Consider the following 18,699-nt stretch of genomic DNA (forward strand, 5'->3'; position numbering starts at 1 on the left):
ACAGAAAGACCTCACATACTTTTTTCAGCATTACTTAAATAATCTCATAATGTGAGCGCCTAATTTTAGCTACTTATATAATTCCATTCGATGGAGTACCTGTTACTTAAGAAACCATCCGCAACACTACAGAACAGCTGAAAATTTCCCCATCGACGACGGCGAAGCAATAAAGTTGCACCTAGGATTCCCTAGATTACAAAAGTTTGGCGATGGCGTCCAGCCAAGCTCATTAAAGGTCATTAGCAGAGTCGTGGAGTAGCAAACAGGAAGTGATAGAAAAAAATGAAAGGCCAATGACGGACGCCGTTGGCCAACCAAAACACGAACTGCTGTGCATTACGCAGGACATGCCCTTTGTAAGCATGCTGATAGATGATGCTGCCTGTGTGGTTTTTGGCAGTTGGCTCTGCAGGGCCTACCTGCAACGCAAGGGCAGAAGCGGTCGCGTTCACCTACAGTTTGATCTGTTTTGAGAATTTAGCGTAGTGGAGCAGACAATAAAAGTAAAGGTAATGGAAAGGCAGGACGTCGAGCATGTTGTACTTGACTTACTAAATCATTCCCAGATAGAAGTAAAGGCCCACTCACCCGCTTGCAATTAAATTGAAACAAATAGGTAACAGAAACCCAGGGGGCATGCGCGAACGTTGTAGCATTCATGCGAGACGTAAGCATCTCTATACATAACTATTCATCATGGTTTAGCGTTTTTACTGAGCATATGTATTCGCGTCCTTGGCATTAGTTAAAATTATAGATTTATCATGCTCCGTTTTCCCATTAGGTTGATACGTCAAAGAGAAACAATTGCTATACCTCTGACTGGCACTCACATTTACAAGTTAGTTATAATGCGCAACACGGAAAAGTAATGTGTGGCTACAGTATTGCTTCGCAAAGCCATATTATTGGCAATATACTAAAATATTTTCAATGTGAGACATGGCAGTACCTCAATTTGATTTGCTACACTGCTTAACTAGTGTTTTTAACACAAAATAGTAAAAAATTGTCTATTTGTTCACCTTACGATGCGGCTATCTAATTTATAACTAAGCTCTTTTATATGTAGCAATATCTTATAGACGGCCTCGAAAGTGACGAAGCTCTCTGTTAGAATTAACTTTGCAATTGACAGCATATAAAGGGAAATAGCGGTGGCTGCAATTTTGATGGATACGAAAATGGTGTAGGCCCGTATGCTCAGATATGAGTGCACGTTAAAGAACCTCAGGTGGTCGAAATTTTCCCAGCCCTTCTCCACGGCATCTCTCATAATCATAACGTGGTTTTGGGACATCAAACTACACTTATCAATCAATCAATCAATTTTTAGAAGTAATCAACGAAAACTGTTGTCCTGTTCACCTTTTTCTCAAATTCTCGGGAGCGCCAGTCAGTGCCAAAAAGCAAAATGACTGCACAGTGAAGCGTAAACCAAGAACAGAAATAATGTGCAAGACTTTGAAATTCAGCCCCAAGAAAAATTGTATTACTACTTTGTTGACAACGGTACGTATTGCGCTTGTGTAATAAAGACTCACAAATAAAATATTTGAAAGAGTGATTGCTTTCTCTTCTTTAATCGCTGTTCTGTTTTGTTGTGAAGGTCCCTTGGTTTGTCCAGACTACCAGTAAAAGTAGATTATCATGCTTGCAACCACGCTCGCGCTCCGAAATTTTGCGAACGTGGCATTCGCCTCATTTCCTATATCGTCTAGTACTTTTGCTGTAACAAATAGCACGCGAAAGATAATGGGTCTGTTAATTACCTACTCCAAAGGATATCATATTACATAATGTGGATTTGACATCAGAGCCCCTAATCTCCAAAAGCCAAGCGGAAAGATTAGAGGACACACAAGTCATTCATTGGTTTCCCATTTTTCGCACGTACAGCAAATATGTTGAAAGCATCAGGCATATTTCTTTAGGAAACGGAAAAAGTTAATTGATTTAATCATGAATAGGGCAGAAATACCAGAAAAAGAAAATGAAAACACTAAAAATGTGGAGAAAGCAGGGTGCTTATTATGGTCGAAAATTGCGTCGGAAACTTTGTTGGTTGAGAATAAATCTTTTCCCCTTAATGCACTACTTATTAAAACACTGTGTTTACCATTCTTTCCATACAAATCATTTTCCTTCGGAAATTATTATATAATTCACAAGCTATGAATATATAGCTCACATGTTCAGCCAGTCAGAAATCTGTTGGTGTTGTGAATCATTTCGGTTTTCTTTTTAACTGCTCTTTCAAAACACGTAGAGAATAAAAATTTCAGTACAGAATCTAAATTATTTTTCACCCACAATATCTCCTTTAAGTGTGAAAAGTAGTGTTGTTCGGTTCATCATACGTCTTTCTTGGCTGGTTTTCTTTCTACCGTGAATGAAATTGAACTATTACAATTGGCAGCCTTATTTTTGTGAATACAAGCCTTTTTGGCGAAACAGAAAGGAATATTTATGCGCAACTGAATTCTCGAACGAATGACTCATGGTTGCATAACGCAAAACTTGACAAGCTGTACATGGAACCAAAAGTTGAACTTTGACAAAGCTGTACATAAAACTTCACAAAGCTGAACTTCAAACCAGACGCGTAAGCCGAGGCCAACGCCGGCTTTCGATGGAAGATTCTCTGGTGGAATTTTCGCTTAGTCTGCGACATCTGCAAGCACCCGTGGAAGCACGTTTAAGCTATGCTGGTTACCCACCTGCACGGAATATTTGGGCGTTTATTTTTCTTGTAATATTTTGTAGCACTGGGGTACCTTGTGATGCTCATAAAACATTTCTGGTCTTTCAATATTTGTTACATATTTTCCTTTATTCGTGAAAGGGGTGCAGTAGCGGTGTTCGGAAGTTTCATTTTTTGACAACTCAAATTTATATACAGCTACAAGAAAGCCCAGAAAAGAGACCTTCAGGATTTTCCTTCTTTTGTCGTCACACCATTCGCTTATTAATTAGCTTTGTTCTCGCAACACCATCTGTGCCCTTCAGCCACGCTAAAAAAAGTAATCGAAATAAACGATGCACTGATAGGTGTCGCGCCCCTCGTAGGAATCGAAATTCGCCTTACTGCTAAGTCGATACTGCCTGTCCATGCGCTGCACCACGACGTTCACGATCCCCGCAGCCCGATATAGGTGTAACTATTTTTCTCTCTTAGATATTTTTTGTGGTGTACAGATTCCCGTGAGAGTAACGCTGCATTTAGATTCGGTAGCAAGGACAAGATATGATCTCCGGAAACAAAAAGAGGCCACGTGAAAAAACAAAACGCTTGTGGCGGGGGTACAACTGTTTAGGAACACAGTGTGTAGTAATAGCACTGTTTGTTCGGCATTACCTTTTTTTTCTCTTTTTCATTTTCATGAGTCCAACTCAGCTCCAGTAAACAAAGCAACGCGTAAGGTGGTGACGAAGTGCCAGTTGATCAGTGCTGGCTTTTTGCACCGAGCAGTGACACAATCCAAAATAAAATGTATTCTAAATTAGCTGCAACAGCGGATCCGGAGTAAGTTCATGCTGGTAAACACCAGCCCACAGTGTTGCATTGATGGCGAATAAAGAGCTAGAGCTTTTCGCTCTCTTCAGCACTTGACTTTGGTGATAATTATGGCCTTTCAGCACATGTGCGAAACTCCCTTGAAGGCAAATTGTTCTTATTAGCCTAATAATTCAGCCAGAAAAAGCAAATGTAAATTCTTCGGAACAAGAGACAAAAAGGTCAAAAAAACACAAACCTCTTGTTTGTGGACAACATGTTTTGCTGTATGTCTGACTATGCCACACATTAGGTATTTCCAGCTATCTCCTTTTAAAGCATGACCGCAGAGCACGTAAAAATGGGGAAAGATCTTCAGTCACATGATAACACACAAGTAAGCTTCATATCCGTAGTCACGTATAACGAATTTTTAAATGAGTACATTGCAAGATTGTAACGTGCGATCGAAATGTAATAAAAGCAAGCGCAAACAATGCTAGACAAAAGCCACCTAAGAAGAAAAAAAAACCTTCGATAAAGTTAGTTTCTTAAGCTGCATGAATACCTCCATAGGAAAAGCCAGTGACATTGGAGGGATCAATATTATTTTATTCTTTCGTTTTCAAACGAAGGAAAGGGTAGAAGCTGTTACCGCCACTCGATACGTTCGGTAAGTGCGTGCAGCTGTTTCATTCTAGCATAATGTATCCTAGATAAAGACATACTGTGTGTGAACTCCTGTGTTAGCGTGACCATGAATTACAACGTAGGTAAACTTGTGGCGTGATGATTTGGCTTTACTTTAGACTGGTTCATTGCTATCAATTCTTCAATGCGTCAGTGGGCAATATACATGTCATCATTACGACGTCTTTTTGTGTAAATTCTGACTTTAAAATAACTTCGTTTTGCTTGAAACAAAGGTTTCATTACCTGCAAAAAAATTATTGGCATTATTGATTGCCACATGGGGGGCTATTTTAATGTGCACCAGCATAAGCAGCAGAAGACACTGAAGCTCGCATCGGAATCGCATCAAAAATCATTACTTGTTATGTAGCTGCTTCTCTTACTTCACTTCTAGATTCTACCTTGCTGAAAAAACAGCAATTTGTTCTGCGTAAAATTAATTTGGTGTGGTGATTTTCGCTATTCAGTTCTAGTAATTGTGTGCTTCGGATAATCACATAACTCGAAACGTTCAAAACTCCACAATATGTTAGTTTTTATATTCCTTACTCAGCTTACAGCTTTAGTGTCATTGCGGCGGAACTATGAAAAATATATTTCAGAAAAAATTCACTCCGGGATCATGGCTATATTTTTTAAAGGGAGAAGAGACATCTGACATACATCTTGATTTGTATTCGATACCAACTAATGCACGGTGAACCTTGTTTTCTTGATGGGCCTCAAACTAAGAAGACCAGTATTTTTCCTCGATCATTTACTTTCGTTGCTAATTCTTTGACGCATATTTATTATTTGCATTACCTTATTCGTTTCAGTCTGCACTTTCTACTCGTTTACCTCAGCCGTGTCTCTTTGATCTTTGAATAAATTAAAACCTCGTCAAATGGCTGAAATAATGGGGCTACTCACTATTTTAAATGGCCCATAAGATACAGTGACAAAATATGTGAAACATTAGTCAGAAGTGCTTTACTTTTGCAAGCTGCAAGTGAGAATACACTATGAATACTCTTTTCACACCGTGTGTATTCACGTACGTACGTGCACGCGCGCGCGTTTGTGTGTGTGTGTGCGTGCGTGTGTGTGTGTACGTGCGTGCGTGCGTTCGTGTGTGAGTGCGCGCGCGCGTGTGTGTGTGTGTGTGTGTGTGTGTGTGTGTGTGGTGCTGCTCTCGAAGCTGTTGCTGTCACTTCCATGTTACCATGCATGCTTACATTATTCCAGGCATTCATTGATTGCCTCTAATTGATAGTGTTGCATAGCTCAAAGCAATAAAATAGAAAGAAGAAGTTATGCAGATATGCTGGAACGTTAACGGGAAAGCCAATATGTAGTTGGCTACCCTGCAAGGGGTAAGGAGTAAAGAGAGACAGAAAAGTAAGAAAAAGTGAAAGAGAGTGGAAGGAGAGAGGAAGGAATAAAATAAATGGATGAGGTCGTCTGATTGAACAGTTTTTTTTCTTTTTCGGCACAAGCCTCCTCAATCTAAAAAAAGGCTATCAATACGTACTAAAGAATACACTTCAGCAAAACATCTCTATCACTCCTGCCTCTACCTGAATCAGAATTCGTTAATATTCCATACGAAAGTAACTATTTTTCAATAGTTCCAGCACTTCAAAAGCAAATGTATGTCCCCCAGAGGTTCCCAAGTTTCGCACCGACAACGCCAATTGGGAACAGTTTCACAAAGTTACTTTCTTAACTTGAGCTGATATGAGGTGGTAAGCATAGAGGCAGCAGTGGGCTAGCCTACCGCTTTTTTATTGATGCTTTCCATGCATTTCACAAACATGTGGGTGGTCAGGCAAAGGACGAGTCCCATGGTCGAAAAATTAGTGCCGTAGTGCGTGTAAATACCAAAAAAAAAACTCCAAGTGTGTGCGAAAGGCGCTTCACAGTCTCAGCGAAAGCTGGAAGAGCGGCTTTTGAGAGCCTTTTAAAATACAACTGCAAGCCAATTTGCTCCATACTCACTGGTGCATTAATCATAAAAAATTTTCCGTAGTAGGCCAGCATTCGCTATTCTATTTTTGTCATTCTTTTGAAAAGTCTGGTATCCAGTAAATATGTGCAAGTAATTGTTTGTCAATTGTTCTTGGAGTGGCTGACGAGGAGGAGGAATTATGGCTGAAGAGGTTGTGAGCCACAGTTAATAGGGGAGCAAGAACAAGCTTTTGTAATAGGTTGGAGTATTGGACGAACCACTCATCACGCTATTCACATTGTGCGACGACTGGCTGTTATTTCGCTGTTTCAAAACGCTTTATAACTCATAATAACGTGATTGCTTTCCCGACATCAAGCCTGCCTAAGGATAATTTGCCAACAAGTCATAAGCGCTGGTGTGGCTTCGTTGTAGAATACTGGGCTCGGACACAGCGTACCCAGTTTCGAGGCTCCGAGCCCCACCGTATCACACGTGCAAGTTTTTTTTTCTAATTTCGCGCGATGTGGTTACGGACATTGGCGGCGGTTGACAACTTCGCGTGACCTGAGTTGTGATCTCATAACATCTTTCACTGTATCAAGGCATGGAAGTTATTTCGGGACTCACCGACAGCCGAGAATCCTATAAACATTAAGGATATTATGTCGCAAAAAAGGAGGTTCCACTGAAAGGCGAGATAAGAAGTATGGCATAAATTTATATTCTGTATGAGGTCATATACACAGGAGGGTAAAGTCTTGAACAGGGTGAGAAGAGTGGAAGGAAAATTATATTCACAACCCCTGCTGAACCCAAAAGGTGACAGATTGGAGCGTCAGGCAGACACCCTCCGGGCACACTTGAAACAGGTCTCCAACTCACTACTTTATAGCAAAGCGTTCCAACGTTACAAAGCCAGGATATACAAACAGAGATTAGAACGCCAATCCACAACACACAATGAACCTCTCTGCTGGACTGAACTATATGTCTCACTTACCTGCTGCAATAAATTTACCCCAAACCGGGACCGTGTGTCATAAGAAATACAGAAACACCTTCCTGCTGAAACCCCGAAAGCCCTCCTCTTCTTGTATAACGCGGATATGCTTTCCCAGCAAGCTACCCCAAGCCTGAAAGGGAGTAATCCTTTTCTCGTATATAATACGAAGCAAGGCTAATTGCGTGAACTAGCTGTCTTTGCAAGGTCTTTCAGAAAATGATAAACGCGGCTGATGCACTTTCTTGAAACTAATGGCCCGCTTCACCCAATACCAGCGTGGGTTTCGAGAGGCTCGGTCCACCATAGACAGCCCTGTCTGTATTGAGGCATGAATTCGGGACGCTTTTGATGATAAGCACTTTTTCCTATCTGTGTTTCTCGATAAAGAAAAGGCGTATGACACAGCATTGTGCTTTGGCATATTGCGAAACCTGCAACATATGGGTGCGTGGGGTACAATGCTGACAATCATTGAAAGTTACTTGTCCAACCGGACTTTTCATGTTCGTGTGGGCACTGTCTTTTCCCGAATATTTGCCAAAGAACTAAGGGTGCCCCAAGGAGGTGTTTTGAGTTATGCTTAATATAGCAACTCCCTGCGCCTGTCTATTTTACGCAATATGTTTTATTGCACAAATAACGATATGTGCATGTCGTTTTAAATCGTGCAACCTCTCAGTATGTGAACGTCAAGACCAATCAGGCTTGAACAAGGTTTCTCAAAAAGCAGATGAAGAGGCTTAGCAAGGGGGGAGGGGCACACCAGGCACCAGCCCCCCTTCACCCTCCTTCCCGAATATTATTTGTCAGCATGGTATACAGAGCAAATATGGTCATTTTAAGCGGGTGCCCCTACCAAAATCAAAGTGCTCCCCCCCCAAAAAAAACATTCCTTGCTATGCGACTGGGCAGATGAGGGAGGTTTTAAACACCACGTGCGAAAGAGCGTTTGCGTCGTGTACTGCCGAAAGAGGGGCTGCTACCTTCACCTGTAGGTCAATGTCAATACCGATATCGACCTACATGGTCAACGCCTGTTTGTCAAGACTGAGCATAAGTCCCTTGATCTTATATTTACTTGACGCAAAACTGGCCCTAAAATCATACACGAAGTATTTCTGAAAACTAGCTGTTTAAAAACCATGAATACTTTGAGTGTTTTCACGCACTACGTAGGCATTGACAGGAAATTCTTAATAAATTCATATAAAAGCCTTGTACGCACGCGCATAGATTACGGTGGTATAACCTACCAGTTTGCGACACCATTAGTCTTACAGATGCTCGACCTTGCCCACAAAATGCATTCGCCTTTCTGCAGGTGCTTTTCGAACCAGCCTTGTAGAAAGCCTGTACGTAAGATCAAGTAAATGTTTCGTCGCTCCACCTGCAGAGATGTTACGTGTCTTCGCTGTACATTCTGAATGTTAAGGCAGACGAGAAACATCCCACTCCCTCCAGCGTTACTAATTTGTCCAATTCTGTTTTGTTCAACAATAATCATTCACTGAGACAATCTACTGACTCCATGTGAGGAACCTTGCTGAGGAAACTGGCGTGCCATTTCTAGAGCATCATTTGACAGCTCCCGCATTATATGCGTCGCTTTATAACCACACTATAGTGACAGTTTATAGACTGTGATTCATCTTTCATGGAAGTTACGAAATATGCTACTACTGCAAATATCCGCACGCACTTCGTCGAACTCCAACGCAAGTACACTTGCTTAGATTTTCACCCATGCTTCAAAGTCTCACACTGGTGAGCCCTATGCCAGTGTTTGTCCATCCTTTTTTGATTCCGGTATTCAGCACACCAAAGCAAGCATAATAACTTCAGAAGCTCATGGAATATCTGTAGCCGTCAAGCATATCAAAGAAATACAACTACAATGTGCGGTAATATACACGGACTAGCTGTGCATAGTAACAGCTTTAAAAACTGTGAAAAACCATAAAAGCCTGTTTTTTGTCAGTTTACTCTTTTTATTCACTATCTACGCCTTCAGATGGCATGTTGTAGTGTGCATTGGTGCCAAGGCCCCATCATATCGGATAAATGTGTTCGTGGATCAGCTCGCTACATCCGCTCAAGATAACGCTGGAGCTAACACATCCACAGCTCTCCCTGCCCTTGATCTGTGGCCTTTTCTACGACAGGAGCTCAGGGAGTGCTGGCAGCTCTTATGAAATCGGCAAACGGCAAACAATTTACTTGTAATAAAACTAAGACTTTGAAATTGGTGAACACTGTATAGATCACAATACACACAAGTAACACTTACGAAGCTGCTCATATGACACACACAGAGCACACGTGCATACTTACTGTTTCGCGAAAATCCACCCATTCGTGAGATTTCCGAAACCACCTACGGTTCTCCACGCTTTCGTGCAGTGTACACAATTTAGATGCTGCAAGAGAAAAACACTTTTTATGGCCCTACCAACAGCAGCTTTCAGTACATTCTATCATGCTCATTGGTTAGAACACGCTTTTTTATCTTCAATAATTCTTCAAGTTTTTTTGAGGATGTACATAGTTTTCTCACCATATTCCGTTCTGATCTGTTTTTTTCTTATTGGTATTGCAAGCACAATGGGGACACCAGTTGGTCAATTGCACTGCATTCTTCATTTGACAATCCACTTGCTGCGTCCCCGTAGCACAAAAAGTGCACAGAATTATTCATTCTTACTTCAGCAACGTATCATTTGAAGCTTTGTTACTCGATGCGAGCGGGCTGTGTTGCAAAGTAAAGTTCACGACAGCGACAAAGCACACTGTACTACTGGCGCGTGCTTGTCCACATCCTATACAAGAAGGCACTTGCCGAATCATTTTGAATATCAGAAAGAGCGTCAGAAAACGATTCAAAGAAACTGCCATTCAAAAAGCATATCTTGCTGCGTTAAAGTACTGAGCGAACAATTCAGAAAACGCGAGATCTGGGCAGCTATGAAGACGACCATTTCGCTTCGCTCTAAAGCGTGGTTCACAACGCTTTCGTATATTCTTGGCCCATAAATGTTCTTGCTCTGGCAATCCTGCAAGACTTTCTGCGAACGTGCTCAAAGAGCGTTTGTACCAGGCATGGGACCACTTTTTACCTGTGCGTTCGGTTAACAGAGCGCTTTGGTTTCCCTCTTTTCTTTTTGTCAAGAAAAGAGAAGAAGGCGCACTCCTTAAAATTAATGGCTTTTTTTCCGGTAAAAGCTAGATGGAAACTACGGCTTGTATTCTCACAGAGAGCGCATATACTTGATTTCAACTATAACGCACAAGGTGTAAGGAGTTAAATCTGAAACTTGATAGCTTTGGAATTGGCGTACGAAGCCTTTTGAGCACAATTGGTAATTGTGCTTCTGCTATTGATTCTCCTTCCACGTTCTTACTAGTGGAGGCGAAAATGTTGTAGGCCCGTGTACTCAGATTTGGGTGCACCTAAAGAACCCCAGGTGGTCAAAATTTCCTGAGAACTCCACTATACGGCGTCTCTCGTAGTCATATAGTGGTTTTCGGACGTTAAAACCCCACAAATCAATCAATCACGTTCGTACACCCGCAGGGGTGTCTGTGCAAGCAGGCGTTTGGTGTGTAGCGACACCACGGACCCGACCTAACTAGGGGGTTTGGACTCCCTCCCATGCCTAGCCATGCGTGGCTTTGCCGTGTCCGGGGAAAATAGGATCTTGCGGGTTGAGCTGGCGCTGGGTGATTGGACCAGGAAGCCCCCCCCAGCGGCAGCAACACACCCCTTTGGCCCCGGGTTCACGTAGATGGCACCCCTGGGCTGACCCATCCAGGGGAAATTGACAGTCGCCTTTTTCTATCTTTCTCTCTCTACATCTTCGTCTTTATCTCCCACTTTTTATCTCTCCTGTCATCTTCTCTTTTCCATCTACTTCCAAATTTCCTGGCGGCAAGGATTAACCTTGTGTACTTATCCAACCTAGGATAAACCATATTAGGTTATATTGATGGTGTACTGCTGGCGTTGCGCAGACGTGTTCACATGCTCTGCCACGTTCCCTAGTTGGGCTCCGTGGTGGGTGGTAAGCGCCGTTGCCGAACAAACACTTTCTTTCATGTGATCAACAAACCCCTTCCTAAGTGGTCGCCCCCAGAAAAGGGGGCACACTGAAGCAGCCTCAAAGTTTTCATTAGGTCCTTGCGCTACAAGACACCACTCATCATTATCATCATCATCACAGTGTGTAATGAATCAAGATTTGTTCCCAAAATATCATGTCATACATTGTGAAACCACAGGAAAAAAGGCAACAAACTTATCACCGTTCCTAGTTTCCAGATTGCTCACTGATACCATCGGCACTGGCTACAAAGCTACCAAGAAGGTCAGTGGGAACCTGCTAATAGAAGTCAAAGACAAAATCCAGTATCAGAAAGTAAGCAACCTTGTTTCAGTTGGGGACAAACCTCTCACCGTCACCGCTCACCGGACATTGAACACAGTGAAAGGTTTCGTATCAGATGAAGCTCTTGTAGACCTTACCGACGAAGAACTTTTGAACGGCTGGAAAGAATAGAATGTCTTACACGTGCAGCGCAATAAAATCAGGCGAAATAATGCAGAACTCCCCACAAGAAAAATTGTACTGACGTTTTAAACAAGCACACTCCCAGAAACAGTCGCTACAGGCTATCTGATGTTCCGTGTTCGACCATATATACGAAACACAAGACGTTGTTTCAAGTGCCAACGATTGGCCATGCTTCCCAAAGCTGTCGCGGGCAGCTCATGTGCGCAAGGGGCGCCACCACAGAGCACTCTGCTGATGACTGTAAGTCTGAGGCTGAGGCCCATTGCACAAACTGTGATGGTGACCATCCTGCTTATTCTCGCTCATGCCCAGCCTGGAAAAGAGAAAAAGAAATTCTCACAATTAAATTCCAGGAAAATGTCAGTTTCAGGGAGACCCGACAGTGCGCATCGCACACTTTTCTACAAAAGTCATTCGCCGAAGTGGCACAAGGGGGTCAGCACCACTACGGTTTTCGGCGAAGTCCCGGACGTGCAGACGCAACCACCAGCAGACCCCACTGGAGAAGCAGCCCTGGTTGCTCCGCTCTCTTTGAACACGGACTTACCAAAGGCCCCTGTAAATGCTGGCAGCAGTCAGGGCAACACACAAACTATAGAGGTTTCCTTGACCTCTGGCCCAGTGGGGGCGAAGGCTTTGTCCGCCAAGACAAAGCCTACCCCACGTACACGACTGTCTGGCGCCTCTCCAGAGGTGATGGACACCACTGACCCACCGGCACCGACAGCGGCGAAGGAGCGGTGAGAGCCCTTTGACCGCTCCAAGAAAGAAAAAAACACCAATTACAGGGCCCCCTAAAGGCTCTTTAAAGTAGGTCACTCCAAATTCGTACACACAGCACTACTTTATACTCAATATGAAAACACAAATTCTACAATGAAACGTCAGAGGACTGCTTAAAAGCCTCGACGATGTCCAAGAACTTTTACACAAACACTCGCCAAAAGTGCTGTGTGTACAAGAAACACACTCAAAACCAAAACCTACAAATTTTCTTAGAGACCATAATGTCTTCCGCAAAGTTCGAGATGATGCAATCGCATCATCAGGTGACGTTGCTATTACTTGGACAAATACATAGCGTGTCAAGATTTGCAGATACAAACGGCCTTCGAAGCAGTGGCCATTCGTGCTTTTGTCTTAGTGAAACTTACCATTTGCTCAGTGTACATTTCTCCTCATTTTCAGCTTAAGAAACAAGGATTTCAGTCTTTTTATGCATCAACTACCTGAACCATATATCGTCCTTGGCGATTTTAATGCCTACAGCCCTTTGTGGGGTGACTCGAGGAGTGATGCGCGAGGCCGCTTGATTGAGAACTTTATTCTTTCCGCAGATGCATGCATTTCAAATAAGAAAGAACCAATATTTGTTAGCCTGGCAGACAAAACGTATTCATGCATTGATGTTGGCATTGTTTCTCGTACACTTTTACCTGAATTTAATTGGGATGTTATTAAAAACCCCATGGGAGTGATCACTTTACCATATTACTAAAGACGTCTAAAGAAAATGAATCTCTACCTCAGGCTCCAACTTGGAAGGTAGACAGAGCAAATTGGGCGAAGTACCAGAGTCTTAGTACTATATCATGGGCCGAGATTTCTTCTCGAGGAATCGAGTCTGCCGCTATGTATTTCACTGTTTTATTATTGAAGCTGCTCCGAAATGTATCGCCCAAACAAGTTGTGGTTCCTGCAGACATCGTTCCACCACGGGACACGCAAAAAGCAGAATAAAGCGCGGTGTCTGTGACTTGACTACCCAACTGCAGACAATCTGGTCAATTCCAAACAAGTAAAGTCTCAAGGATGAAGGACGCACTGACAGGCTGGGAGAGAAAGATGGCAGAATTTTTTGTCTGGCATTAATTCCTACACTGATGAAGTTAAGGTCTGGAACAGAGTGAATAGAATAAGAGGCCGACAGACACACTCCCTCCCTCTAGTATACACAGAGGGTAACAGCCTTGAGGATCAAGCAGACTCCCTGGGAGCATACTTTGAACACGTGTCCAGCTTATCGCAATATTCTGATACATTCGTTTCAAACGATACAAGGAGAGAGTAGAAAGGCAGAAACTTGAACGTAAATGTGGAAAAAATGAGCCATACAACAGACTTTTCCGCTTGGCTGAGTTGCAGGCAGCGCTAAGCTGCTGCAGCAAATTAGCCCCAGGCTCTGACTGTGCTTTATATCAGATGCTTAAACACATAAAACTCGCCTCTGTCTATATAACTCCATATGGGCTTCTGGCGAGATTCTTTCTGCGTGGCCCCGCCGCGGTGGTCTAGTGGCTAAGGTACTCGGCTGCTGACCCGCAGGTCGCGGGTTCCAATCCCGGCTGCGGCGGCTGCATTTCCGATGGAGGTGGAAATGAAGGAGGCCCGTGTGCTCAGATTTGGGTGCACGTTAAAGAACCCCAGGTGGTCGAAATTTCCGGAGCCCTCCACTACGGCGTCTCTCATAATCATATGGTGGTTTTGGGACGTTAAATCCCACATATCAATCAATCAATCTTTCTGCGTGGAAAGAGGCCATAGTAATACCTATTCTTAAACACAGGGCAAAGATCCATCTTCCGTATTGAGTTACAGACCTATTGCTCTTAAACACTGCCTCTGCAAATTATTTGTAAAGATGATAAGCTGCCGATTATTGCATTCTTTGGAATCAAACAAACTCCTTGACGACTATAATGCGGATTCCGAGAGGGTCGGTCCACCATCGATCATCTCATCGACATAGAGGCAGAAATACGCGAATCTTTCATTCATAAGCAGTTTTTCCTCTCTTTCTTCCTTGACATGGACAAGGCATACGATACAATGTGGCGTTTCGAAATATTGAGAGACATCACACATTTAGGTATACAAGGTAATATGCTAAGTGTAATTAAAAATTATTGGTCCAATCGTACATTTCGTGTTTGATTGGGCAATGCGTTGTCACGACCATTCGTGCAAGAAACGGGAGTAACGCAGGGCGGTGTCTTCAGTTGTACTCTTTTTTTAGTGAAAATGAACTCCCTGCGATCGTGCATCCTACGTAACATCTTTTATTCAGCATACGTTTATGTACAGATAGGTTTTAAATCCTGCAATCTCTCGTCATGCGAGCGACAGGTTCAGCTCTGTGTTAACAAGGTCTGTAAATGGGCAGATCCCAACGGTTTCAGTCTGAATCTACTAAAGAGCTCCTGTGTTTTGTTTTCTAGGAAGAAAGGCCTCTACCCTGATCCCTATATTGAGTTGTAGGGGAGCGCGTAGCTGTCAAGAGTGAACAAAAATTTTAGGGCACAATTCTAGACACGAAGCTGACGTTTATACCACACATTAGGTACACTAGGGAGAAATGCATGAAAACAATGAACATCCTAAAGGTGCTGTCCCGCACAAGTTGGGGCAGCGACAGAAAATGTCTGATGAGCCTCTACAAAAGCCTTATCAGCGCACGTCTAGACTATAGGGCGATAGTGTACCAGTCCGCACCACAAACGGCATTGAAAATGCTGGACTCTGTCCACCATTAAGGCATTCCCCTTTCTACGGGAGCTTTTCGTACAAGCCCCATGGAAAGCCTCTACGCAGACTCAGATGAATGGTCGCTACATATACAAAGATTGTACCTGTCTTTTACATATTTTTTGAAGATAAGCGCAAAGACCGACCACTCTACATACCCTGCTGTAAACGACACATCCAGCTCCCAGCTCTTTCAAAACCGACCAACATTGAAACAATCTTCTCGCTGCGTGTTGGAGCACCAGCTTTGGACACAGGCGTCGCATTGCTCGAACACCGCGAAATAGCTTTTACTACATGCGCCCCGCTATGGCACTGGCAGGTTATAAATTGTGACACATCTTTCATGATTGTGACAAAGCATGCCCCACCCCTAAACATTTAGATGTACTTCTGGGAATTGGCACACAAATATACCTATCCTGAATTTTTCACTGATGCATCAAAGACTCGCGCGGGCATATCCCACGCAGCGGTGGGCCCATCTTTTTCGGATATCGGTATTCTCCACCCTCACACAAGCATTTTTACAGCGGAAGCTTACAAAATACTGACGGCAGCAAAACACATTAAAGAAACGAAAATAAGTAATGCAGTCATACACATGGATTTATTAAGAGGAGATGCTACTCGAAGACAGTTTTTCTTTAATATTCACCCCCAAAGAATGAAACTTGGGCTGTTCATGGAACTTTTTACACTGATTTCAAATATTTTATTAAGTTTTCTTGCAAGGTACACACTTTTAGCTCTGCAACATGAGAAAGTGAAAAATTTAACTCTTTTGCCCCTCTCTTTTCAACCTTAAAACTCTGTACCTTTTTACCATTCATAGTTCATAATGCTTTAAATAAAGTCTAGAATGCAAAAAACTAATTAGAAAGCACATGATAGCCGTAAAAAGTCCATAGTTCACCTGCCCTAGTAAAGGTATACATACAATTTTTTATTATACAATAAAATGTTGAAATGTAAACTAGATAATTGCATTTGTCATACTTTGGAAAAAATTTGGGCGAAATTTCATGCAAATCTGAGAACTAGAAATGCCTGAAAAAGGAGGGGCACATTGGAAGAAATGGCAAAATTTATGTTTAAAAAAACGAGTTTTAAACTCACAATTGAGTTTTTATTGATAAAAAATATTATTAAATCAGATTAAATTTGCACACCAAAAAGAAGAATCCTTCTGGTAGTGGCCACCGCGACTAAAATACGCCAGCCCCATGAGTTTGTCCCTCTCGGCGTTTTCGAGCCGACTCCTCACAGACAGGGCCATGAAACGCTTGCCGAACTTCCGCTCCATCTGGCAGAGCCTTGTGCCAACTGCAAGCTAGAAAGAAGTTCGACAGGACTGCGAAATCGACACTAGGTCAAGTGTCATGCCATTTTGCAGCCATGTTTGTGCCACATACCGTACTACATAATGGCAATGTCGTCCCTGCTAAGTAGTCTCACTGCGAGCTCTTTCAACCTCTCAAGATTGGAGGTGACGTCATCCATTGTCGCATCACAAACTTTCCGGCTGACGGTAATGAATGACTTTGATGCATTGGCTATTGCAAGCCAACAACTGCCGCAAATCGGACCAGCTGCTCGTAGCCTATTACTAGAGAGCGCGCCGCACAACGGCTTTCACTTGCGAGCGATGCCTTTTTTCCTTCATAACGGAGAAAATTACGCGAGAAAAGCATTGTTCAGCTGCGCTGCTCGACAAGACATGGACCCCGCAAATAGGTTTCGCAGCACATACAGGCGCGCAGCGGCCAATGGTAGTCCCCTTTTCGTACCATGTGATAAGCCAGTCGTGGCGCTCGAAAAACGCACAAAAGAGCGATTCTTTTTATTATTTCTTTTGCTACATCAGCAAGAGAAACTGATGTTATTTGAAGAGTGAGGCTCGACTCTTCGACTCATGTGATCAACAATGGCTAGTGGCAGCGCATTATTGTCGGCAAGGTGCTCGAAGAATGCACACTTTCGACCTTTTGACAGGCACCTTGTGGTCTTTAGATGAAATTTGAAAGCATTTCCAGTTAAGTCGTGACCTGTAATATTTTTTATAACAGTAGAAGTAGTAATCTTGTCAAAACAGGTTAAAATAAAAAATGGTAATTTTGAAAAAATTCGTTTTTCGACCCGCATCCCCCCTAAGCGTTGTAAAAACTTCAAAAGCCATCAGAAAGTACAAAAATCCTGTCATTGCGTCGCTATACTTTCCCCTTTGTGCCATTTACGCATCGAAACAACTTGTAGTAGTATGTTGGGTACCAGGACACCGTGAAATTAAGGGAAACGTACTAGCGGATAGGCTCGCAACATCAGTCCATGCGAAAATCCCGCAGTCACCTGTAGCTGTCCCCGTAATGGACTTGAAACTCTTTTTGAGAAAAAAGCTGTGGGATTAATGGCAGCATACATTGGACGGACACGTACATAATAACTTACATTTAATCAAGCTTTACCTTGGTGACTGGCCACCAACTTCACAAGCACGCCGTACACAAGTAGCCCTCTGTCGGTTACGAATCGGGCACACATATTGTACACACACACACCTTCTGACCAGTGATGATCCAACAATGTGTGAGAAATGCGGTGAACCCCTTAGTGTCCTACATATTTTGATACAGTGCAGTGAATTGGCTTCTATTCAAAAAAAGCATTTTCTAACATCCTACCGAGAACAAATGACTCTTCACCCGGCGATGTTCCTCGGTAGAGATCCCCTTTTCTTTTCATCATTGATCATTTGCATTTTAAAAAGGTGTTCGCAACTTCCACGTGATCTAACCTGGTAATATGTAGAACAACCTCTCACAAGAGGTTGTTGCTGCCGTACATACATTAAAAAGCACATGTTTCGCAGCCCTTGGAGACAAGGACGCCGGAGAGACATTCGTGCTCTATAACCTCCTCATAGATTTATCATCAGAAACATTGACCACTAGTTTTCACTCTACAAATTTTATGCCACTCTCATAATTTTATTCCCTATATGTTTACCCGTTTTTAGAGTGAGGAATATTACGCCCTTATACAGCCACTCATCATACCCATAGCCCAAATATTTTGTCACATGTATTGGCGCTCTTTGGCCATAACAGGGCCCTTGCGCCAAGAAACACTGTTTATCTTCATCACGTTCGTACTAGGTTATTGTCTGCATCAGTGATGAATTGGCTATAGGGTGCTCGGCTGCTTCCCGAAGGTCGCTGGTTGAATCCCGGCCCGGACAGTCGAATTCAGTGAAGAGAAAATGGTAGAGAACCATGTACTGTGCGATATCAGTGCACGTTAGAGAACATCAGATGATCAAAATTTCCGAAACCCACCACTACGCTATCTTTTATTATTATAGCCTGGTTTCGAGCCTTAAGACGCCACATTTGATTAGTATACTGTGATATTGTGAAAGGAGTCAACTTGTCACGCCACATAGTAACGTCCTAGCGCTCAGACACAAGTCATTAATGGC

This window comes from Rhipicephalus microplus, unplaced genomic scaffold (genome assembly GCF_043290135.1).
Source record: "Rhipicephalus microplus isolate Deutch F79 unplaced genomic scaffold, USDA_Rmic scaffold_15, whole genome shotgun sequence".
Lineage (NCBI taxonomy): Eukaryota > Metazoa > Arthropoda > Arachnida > Ixodida > Ixodidae > Rhipicephalus > Rhipicephalus microplus.